This window comes from Uranotaenia lowii, chromosome 2, assembly GCF_029784155.1.
Source record: "Uranotaenia lowii strain MFRU-FL chromosome 2, ASM2978415v1, whole genome shotgun sequence".
In the NCBI taxonomy this organism is placed as follows: domain Eukaryota; kingdom Metazoa; phylum Arthropoda; class Insecta; order Diptera; family Culicidae; genus Uranotaenia; species Uranotaenia lowii.
Window position 1 is genome coordinate 289,934,993 of NC_073692.1, and position 9,711 is coordinate 289,944,703.

The window sequence follows — 9,711 nt, forward strand, 5'->3', positions numbered from 1 at the left end:
TTAAAGACATAACTCCAAATTCATTCAAATCTATTTGAGGCGCTCAGAGCCAAAGGGGTAGGTCGATTTTGATTTAATAACGTCATATGATTCTTCAAAATCAAACTATATTTTGTGATTTTTCAGATTTATAGAATTTTATTCACATACTATTTCGTTCGATAAAAAAACATGTTTTTTTTAAAGATAAATGTATGGAAAATGATCAAGCATAACCACTAAAAAGAGTATTTTACTCAAAATTAGTCTCGTATTGCATAACCTCCAGTAAACACTTATTTCCACTTAATTCTATGTAAAGTTTCCTGAACAATTACTTAAACTGATTTTTTAGATTGTTTTGATATAAAATCATATACCTTAAATTTTGGTAAACTAAATTCAAAAGGCATAATTGAATACAAGAGCAGATTTTTAAGGCTAACTTTTTAAGTCTAAGGCTTTTTAAGGCAAATTTTAACGCTGCCGTCTAAAAACAATCTTTTTTAGTACAAACCAAAATAACAAGATCAACATGTAGAGCGTATACAAAATCTGCGACAATTTCAAAAAACTTTCTAGATACCTAGATACCTTTTAAGAGAAAAAAATATTGTGATACTAGAACAAAAATTTGCTTGAAGCTCTTTGAAACTCTACATATTTTGATCTTAAACCTGATGTTTAGTTCTGTTACGCAATTTCATTGTTCTGCATCGATCTTAGCTATTATTTCAAATCTACGTTGTTTCGTGATTCGTTAAAATGTTAATTCGACCTCACCGCCCCCTGAGCCCTGCCAACGCCCCTCAAATTTCAAAATTAAGCTCACCGCCCCCCTGGAAGCTCTCAACGCCCCCAAGGGGGCTGTATGGACCACTTTGAAAACCACTGGACAAGAGGGTCATACCCGGGATTTCCCGATCGGGAATTCCCGGGAATTAAAAAAATCGGGAAATCCCGGGAAACGCTGAAAAATTTCTAGAGTTCCCGAAGTCAATTAAAAGTGCCAAAATACTAAAAATTTACGCGTTCGAAATTGGAGAAATGGATCAGATTGAACGAGGAAAACTATAGATCTACATTGATGGCTTAGACTTTTTTTGACTGATAAACAAATTAAATTTAATAAACAAAATGTGTCTTCTTTCGAATACTTAGTGTAAAAGTGAAAAACAATTCAGACTTTATAAAACCAAACAATTCCCATGAAAAAGCACTACTAAACGAATCTAAATGTGCTTTATTGCAACACTCATCATTTAGAACTTCCGTTTCGCAAACTGTTGACAGTAGCAAAATCATCATCTAAGAAATGACATATTTTGAAACAAAACGACAGTTATCTGAAAATTTAAGAAAACTTGTGAATATTCTTAAGTCGAGCTATCCAACGTCTACCAATAGTGAAAAATCTTTCCCAATTATTTGAGGCTTATTCTGCGACTCGAGTGACGTGACTGACGAAATTTCTCGTCTGACTCCAGAAAATGCTTCAGAACAGAAATGTGTGTATCGATTTGCTCTGAAGACCAATAACATCTCATCCGAATTAAAATTACGAGGCTAGAAACGCTATTAAAGCCAGCAAAACGATATGACATTTCGTTAGTCACGTCACTCGAGTCGCAGAAAAAACCCCATTATGTCGGTTAAAATACTTAGTTATTGGGACTTGGGTTTTTAATTGCTAATTGAATTTTTGAGGCATTAAAAAGTTTGTAATATTTTGCAATACTACCACGGATACTACTACCTGAAAATTTAAAACTACCATATAGGTAAAGTGAGGGTATGTATAAGAGTGCCAAAATCTTCATTTACAATTTTCCCGGAATTCCGAGAATTCCCGGGAAAAGGATCGTCAGTTTTCCCGACTCCCGGGAACGTTAAAATGGCCATGGACACTTTAGTATAGACGGTTTTTATAGTTGGTGATATCGACTTGCATTTGTATCTAAATTTTTACAAAATTAGTTTTTGGAATATATAGTTGCAAGAAGTTGTTGATTGAACCTAGAAAGAATCCTACTAACATTCCTTCATATTTCCCCCATTGACTACTAGATCGTGGCCGGCGTCGTTATTGATATTTTTCAAAGGGATAGCATGAGTTTTGTGTATTGTGAATGTAAGGGAACATGCTCTATTATGCCCCAACTAAGCGAATCGCTGATCGCAGATGGTTTTGAACTTTTTGTTCACTTTGAACACAAATTGGCCGTTTTGAAAAATTAATGCTCTTTTCAACATATTACGATTGGCGCTTTATAACGAGCGCGTGAGCCGTGATAAAACATACAACAACATATCATAGCTAGGATCCTCCTCCGAGAAATACTATAGGAAATTATCATATGATATGTATATCGTTTTTTTTAAGATGCACTAAATTATTATTTGAATGAGTGAATCGACTTTTTGGCAAGTTTTGTAAATTATTTGATATCGATAAGAGTCGGTTATTTTAAAACATCTATGACTTATTTGAAATATTCTATGTACTGTATATTATGTGATAATGTTGAATGTTTCTGTTAACTCAATTCATTAAAATTTAGGATTCCAAGTTTAGTTTCTATTCAATATTTCTAAAAATCGCACCAGTAGTAAATTTATCTTCAGAAGTCGGACTTCCAACTTCCGACGAAGAAAAATTATGTCTGTACTAGATTGTCGGAAGTATGTGTTGTCAGTTCCCAAACGATGCACAACATTTGTTTGATTGAGTCGAATGGCGATTTGCAACAAAGCTGTTTGACACGGCATGCCAGCATCATTTTTCAGTCTTTTTCTTGGGGTTTTCATCCGAGGGATGATTCATCGCCCAAGATTTTTCAGTCATTATTTTAATCGTTATTCAAATAACGATTGAAAAAATCTTGAGAAATGAATCATCCTTGCGGATGAAAATCACAAAAAAAAATCAGCAACTTAGAGAAAGCAGGCAAAAGTAATTTGACTACTTTTTGGCACTTTTACTGAAACAAAACTCTGGAATAAGTTTTTGGCAATTTGTTCCGAACACGGAAATTTGCCAAAAAGGATCAAAGTTTGAAAAAACAAAACCTTTTATTGTATGTTAATCCTTCGATTTTTTTTGTACAAAAATACGGAGAAAAACAATTCGAAATTAGCACTGCATTCTTTCTTCTTCTTTCTTCTGATTGGAGTTTTAAATCAAGTTTACCAATGTTTTTTAAAGTAAATAATCTTCCAATCAGAACGTTGCCATGTGCAATAATAATTTTAAACGGTTTGTAATGTTGCTGAAATATCATGATTGATTCTGAAACATGATGTTTGTCTTAGTAAAAAACGCATGAAAGTGTTCTGAAGATTTATTTCAGTTTCAAAGTTCAGTTTCCATGTTTAACGTTTGCGGTAGTGCTTCTTCTTCTTCAGGAAGAGTTGAGAACATCCAAAATAAGTCTGAACGAGCAATAGAACTTGTTCTGCTTAGCAACGCCAGCGATCATGGAATTGGAAATGCGTAAGTTGATCAAAGCCTAATGAAATGTGTTATGTGAATTATGTGAAAATTCGCCAAAAGGCGTATAATTTTTTCATTTCGAGTTCAATGATTTAAGGTGAATATGAGTAGTCAACAATACAAAGCTAAGTGTTTTTGCAATATTTTTGTTTTTTTGTCGAATATGACAAACTCTTCAAAAAATCAACTAGATTATATTCGATTTGTAAAAATTCGATTATCTTGAGGGTCAAACCAGCTTTCAGAGCATATTTCCTTTATAAAATTCAGAAAAAAAATCAAATTTTGTGACTAGAACTCGCTCATTCGCGCTGTTGTAACTCAACTGGATTAGAATCGATTTCTAAGAAATTTAGTGTATCAGAAGCGTCTCATCATTTTAAATGAAGATCTTTTTTTAGTTATAAAATGTCAATATTTTCTCGTGAAGTTTAATTTTTTTTTGTGACGTGAATTCACTCATTTTTTGATTGCTTTTTAAAAAAGCCCTATTGGATATAAACAAATTATTTTGTCTACACAATAAAACCGTATTTGTTTTCTTCAAAATGTGTTCTGTATTTTTCGATAAAAAATCCAAATAAAATTGTCAACATTTAGGGGAGAATGAGGATACTTGATCCCTGGGGATACTTGATTCCTTAGCTATATCTCGAAACTGGAATGTCTTACAAAGATCAAATGTTCTAAAAAAATGTGCCAAAATGAGCAAAATAACAATGCTTGTAGTTTAAAAAATTTTAACAAAATAATTGTTTGAGTAATTGAACTTTGTTTGAAAAATTGCACAAAATGTAACTTGAAGATCTTTTTTCATCACTTTAAAATGTTCCTTACATGGGAAAATTATGAAAAAAATATTTGTTCCAATGTATCAATCGTTCGAGCGTAAAATGAACTTCATAATGCCATATTTTCAAAGTAATGGAAAACTCTCAACTTTTTTCAGAAAAAGTTTTCTAAAATGTTGGTTATGGGTACAATTGATCCCCTAGAGTTGGTTACAATTGATCCCCCTTCCAATCCGCATATTCTTCTTCTGAATTGATCCTTATGATTGCTGATTACAAAATTACTAATATTTATCCAAAAACTAACATTTATCAAACAATTGTCTGAAGAAAAGAGCAAAAATAATTAATTTTCTCTTAATTATAAAAAATAGCGCCTTTAAGTATGCAATGTCATTAGCGTTGAGACAAAGTTATAGAATTTTCTTCTTATGTCTGCTATAAATTGTGAAATGAGAACAAACATGACCAAAATAGTCAATTAACATTCTATCTTGGGGTTTTGTTTGATTTTTATACAAGGATTAGGGCTTCCTGAATAAAAGATCAAGTCTCCTTCAATAGGGGATCAAGTCTCCCCTAACTTCAGAAAAATCGCAATTTTTTTACTCCCACGAAAATGCTTCTAGTTCATCAACGGGTTCAAGTATCGTTCTAATTTTTGGAGCATAGAAACTTGAAGTTACAAGCTGTCAGAAAATGTCAAAGACGGCGAGTTGCTAAATTTTTCCAAAAAGTTATGGTGAAAATAAGAAAAGGGGATCAAGTATCCCCACTCTCCCCTACACTTTTCCAGCAAAAAAATTGATTTCCAAAATTATTTCAATTTGTTGTTTGACCGGGAATAATTTTTAGGTTTTAAACTGGCATTTCAGTTTATCAGGTCAATTATAACCACTAAAATTTTAGTTCCTTGATAAAGAATTAATATAATTCGAAACGTTGGATGAAGCACTTATAAAAAGTGTTATAATTGACCTGATAAGACCGAAAAGCCAATACATTTCCTGTGCGATTTGAACTATCTGAACTATTGACAGGTTTGAGTTTTTTTGATCTGGGAACGGATAAAAATAATTTGTGAGCGCGTGAAATGTGTTATATATAGTAACCAGGATCGTCAAAAACCATTCGGTAGTGAATTTCGAATAGGGCGAATGCACCAAATGTAAACAAATTGAGTTATCAGCTGGGTGATGAAGAACGTTCAGAGCTCTACATTTAAAATGCACAACGTTAACTGAAGGATATTTGGTTTTCGAGAAACAGAGTAAACAAAATAAAATTTTTGCTGGTAGCTTACGGAACTGTCAAACTTTGAACGCATTTTTCTCGAAACAGTGATGTTGGCGCGTTCGCCGTATTCAAAATTCGATTCCGAATCGTTCCTTATTGTAAAATTTAATGTCGTTTTGGAAGGGAATTTTAAGCAATTTTGTACGTTGTACGTTTTGATGTGATTGCCAAGGTTTCAAAAAATTTTACTCATCATTTGGTTGGGTCATCAAACCATTTTTCATCCATCAATTCACTCTTGTTAAATTATTTTTTGAAAGTATGGAAATGGTCACTTTTGTTCCCAGAATTTTTTATTATCACCTTGTTCACATTTTTCGCATGGCATTGAAGCAATGCATACATAAAAAAAAACTTTGAAAAATCTACTAAAAAAGATTGAATTCTTACATACAAAATTTTTACATTACCCGGTATTATGTTCAAAAAAATATTTTTTCAACGAAATTCAGGTCCATACATACGCATTTAGAAATTAACATATTGGAAAAAAAAATCTCCAGGTTAGTTTTTGCCAACATACAAAAAAGAAGTCCCACAAACTTGGGCAACCGCAAGTAAACCGATAACTTAACCTTCCCATAAGAAAGGCAACAGCAAAGTAACATCCAGAATCGCTATCATCGCTGAGCTCAAGAAAAAAATTTCCAAGTTGTTAGAAGTAGCGAAAAAAGCGACAGGCCACATTATATGAAGAAATAAATTCCACTCACTCGCTGACGTCTCCCGCGATGTTTCCTTATTCCTGGTCTGGAGCTGAGGGGGGCGGCGGAGGCAGACTTGCCGTAGACAGTTAACTCCAGATATTCCCTCTGGAAAAGTGTGGCGCAAGCAAGCTAGCTCCTGTTTTTGTTGTTACCACCACAGAGCGATGAAAAAAGAAGAGCCGGAAGAGGAGAGCAAAACGAAAGCTCCACGTGGTTCCGAATGCGTAATTGTGCGGGGGAGAATGGCGAGGTGCTGTCGGACCCCACACTGTATCTGCTCGAAATTGACTTCTTCACCAGAAGGACCGGGCATAAACATCAACAAACACACGCATGGGAGGGATAGCTTTTCCTTGAACTTTGAGCTCTTTTGCTGGCTGGCTGGAGGAGATACACACTTTGGCTTCCTTTTTTTTGTTTCTTCCTCTTTCGACTTATATATAAGCTTTCTGGGAGCACGAAATTCGCCAATAGCGACACACTTTGACACAGAAATTCGCCAAAATTCTTCAACAGCTCAACAACACACTCACTCACATTTACACTTATTTGGCCAAATTCGGAGAAAAACGAAAACAAGCAATTCGCTGATACAGAGCGATACAACTTTTCCTTCCCACCGTTGAGTGCTTCTTTGACTCTGGCTCTGACTCTGGATGTTGAAACGATTTTCCGCACCAGAATTCAATCTTCACACGATTCTTCTTATTTTGCTCCCTCTTCTTCTCCTCGGGTTGTTTGCCCTCGAAACTTGAGGAAACAATTTTCCTTTGCCTGTAATCTAATTTGGACTGCTTGCTTTCCCAGTATTTGATTTTCAACTTCTCGATACTTTTTCCCGGCTCGCGAACACCGTTCAATCACTTTCGCTTTATTCGTTTGAAGAATGCTGGAGGAACAGATCACAAAGCGCTAGGAAAAGTTGTCGGGGGATGGGCTGATGGGTAGATTTCCATTAAACCGGATACCGAAACTTTGTACAGCTTGATTTCTGTTGGTTTGCTTTCGTCAATACCATCGGGTGGTAAAATTGATCGTTCACTGTATGTATCGAACCGTTTCAGTCCAGCCAGACGTAAAAATCCAATACACTGCTGCTAAGGCTGGGAAACACGAATCAAAGTTCAACCCGTGCTACGGCGAAGGGACGGATTGAGAGAATTCACACCGGAAATCTTAGAAAGGTCACTACCTACAGTTTTCCGGTTCAACGAGGAATTCCTTAGGATCAGATAGACTAGTGGATTAGGGCAGGGTTAAGCGATAGTTTCCGGCCTTTAGAAAGACGGCACCTCCCAGAAGACGAAGAAAATTCCACAGGACAGTACAGAGAGATAGACAGCACACGCACACGGACTGCATCGAAAACGAAGCTGGAAAAAGGAAAATTCTTCGGCTTTTCGCCCGACACGAATGACCCGAATCCGCGATGTGTCTTGGTCACAGTTTGCCAACAAGAGAGTCCACGACGGCAAATTCCGTCAACTCCAACTTCTAATCACTCCTTAACAGTTTAATCCGTGTCATCCATTCTGCGACTAATCCATGTTTGTGTGGAATGTTCCAATAAATTTCCGCTCAAAATACTTCCAAACGACCATCTACCACAGTTTAGTAGCGAACAATAGAAAGGAAACATAGAATACGCGCGCGTGGCGAACCATCCCCGGCAAAGGATTCTCGACGACTGAAACCGAACTCGGGTTCAATTCCGCACCGCACGGAAACGAGCCGCCCAGACACCGACGACGACGGCAAACATCCCTCAGCACAACATCCTTGCTCTCACTCAACAGCCGCCCTCCCATCGCCCCGGGCCGAGATTTTTCCCGTTTTTCCCACATTCATATGGACCCGTTCAGCATTGTTTTCAAACAAATCTCCCGGCGCGGCGGCCGTTTTCTTCGACAACCCAATACACACAGAGAGCGGCTCTCATCCAATGTTTTCGCACATGTTTTCTCGGGAGAGAATCACCCACCAAAAAAGGACGAGAGACTTTGGGACTCTTCTTTGTTGCTATGTCCTGCCGTACAACACGGAATGACAGTAGGGTGGAATTTTTCGCACCCACCCAGCCACCACCCCTCGCTTTTGTGTCAACAAAATATGAAGGGAACACAACTGTCAAATGTTGGATGCTATAAAACGTGGTGGTAACCGTACCGCTTTTGGTAGCGCTTTCGGTTGTACCCACTTGGTGAAAAGGATAATTTGAAATGAAATCGTTACACAAATCTACTGCTCACATCTCTCCTTTCACCATTTCCTTGAAATGGTTTTCACAGTTTTCCTTTTTTCATGCAATTTAAGACAGTTGTTGTAGGGGAAAGGTTTCCTAAATGGGCCTATCGGGTTAAATGACCCTACGGCTGTTTGGCGAAATGGCTGGCTAGACAGCTTATCTAACCAATGCATTTTGAGGGTGATACGCTTAGAACATAAGGCAAGAAAGAATTTTATGAATTTATAAACTCAAAAAAATTTAAAAAATCATACAAGGTTTTGATACATTTTGATGTAAAATTTCGACTTTTAAAAATTATACGTGAAGAAGTTTAAAACAAAAACTAAGATGGTTTTTGTTTCTTCCTCAAATGAACTTAAGAAATTAAACATATTTCAGCTTTTGTGGACGTTTAATAATAATTATTTAGTGGAATAATAAAGTGTTTTTGTATGCCCCCATCATGTTTGTAAAATGCCTCCATCCTCAAATAACAGGTTAAATAGAATAAATAAATGATTTTTATCACAGAACCTTCAAATCTAAGCTCCGAATGACATCTTAACCCTTCGTTTCATAAAGTAACAAATTTGCAACAATTAATTAAAACTGTTCCAAATTTCGCATTTAGCATAAAAGTCCAATTTTTTTTCGATGGAAATAACATTTCTAACTTCAAGATCACGTTCAATTAGAAAAAAATGACTTTCAGTGTATATAGGTACAAAATAGACCAACTTGAATCTGAAAAATATGGGATGTGAAAAAACCTTATTTTTCAAATTTTTGGCCTAGTCTAAATCACATTGAGAAATTTTTTTCGACTCAAAAAAAATATTATCGTATTCTCACTAAAGTAATTCACAAAATAAACACAAATTGAGGATTTTTTTTTTGTTTTTTTTCTCTGATATAATGGTTTTTCAATAATTGTTGCAAATTTGCAACATCATGCAACGGTAGCACCCTAGCTAAGAATATGGGTTTCATAGTGTGTTTCCGAAACTTGCATCGTTTAAACAGTGTGTTTGTTTCCTGGTAAAGTGTTCTCGTTACAATTGATTTTTTATCATGTTAAGGTCGTATTAAGAGGAAGGTGGTGGGGGAAAGGGGGGTTGGCCCCCTCCACTCAGCTCACGAGGGCCACCGAGGTAAAGAAATTAAATGTTAGCATTAAATCGTTATCAAAATCAGCAAACTTTGTTAAAAGTTCTAAAT

The 9,711-nt window shown here is 35.8% G+C and overlaps 1 protein-coding gene across 3 annotated transcripts in view; it reads right to left on the minus strand.

The window, feature by feature from the left end:
* The window catches only part of LOC129746341 (uncharacterized), a 583,019-nt gene extending 575,082 nt beyond the window's left edge, over positions 1 to 7,937 (minus strand). For all 3 annotated transcript variants that reach the window (XM_055739955.1, XM_055739954.1, XM_055739953.1), the window contains exon 1: positions 6,273 to 7,937. The gene's annotated coding sequence lies outside the window, so the exon portion shown is untranslated. The remainder of the gene's footprint in view (positions 1 to 6,272) is intronic.
* Between the last annotated feature and the right edge of the window lie 1,774 nt (positions 7,938 to 9,711).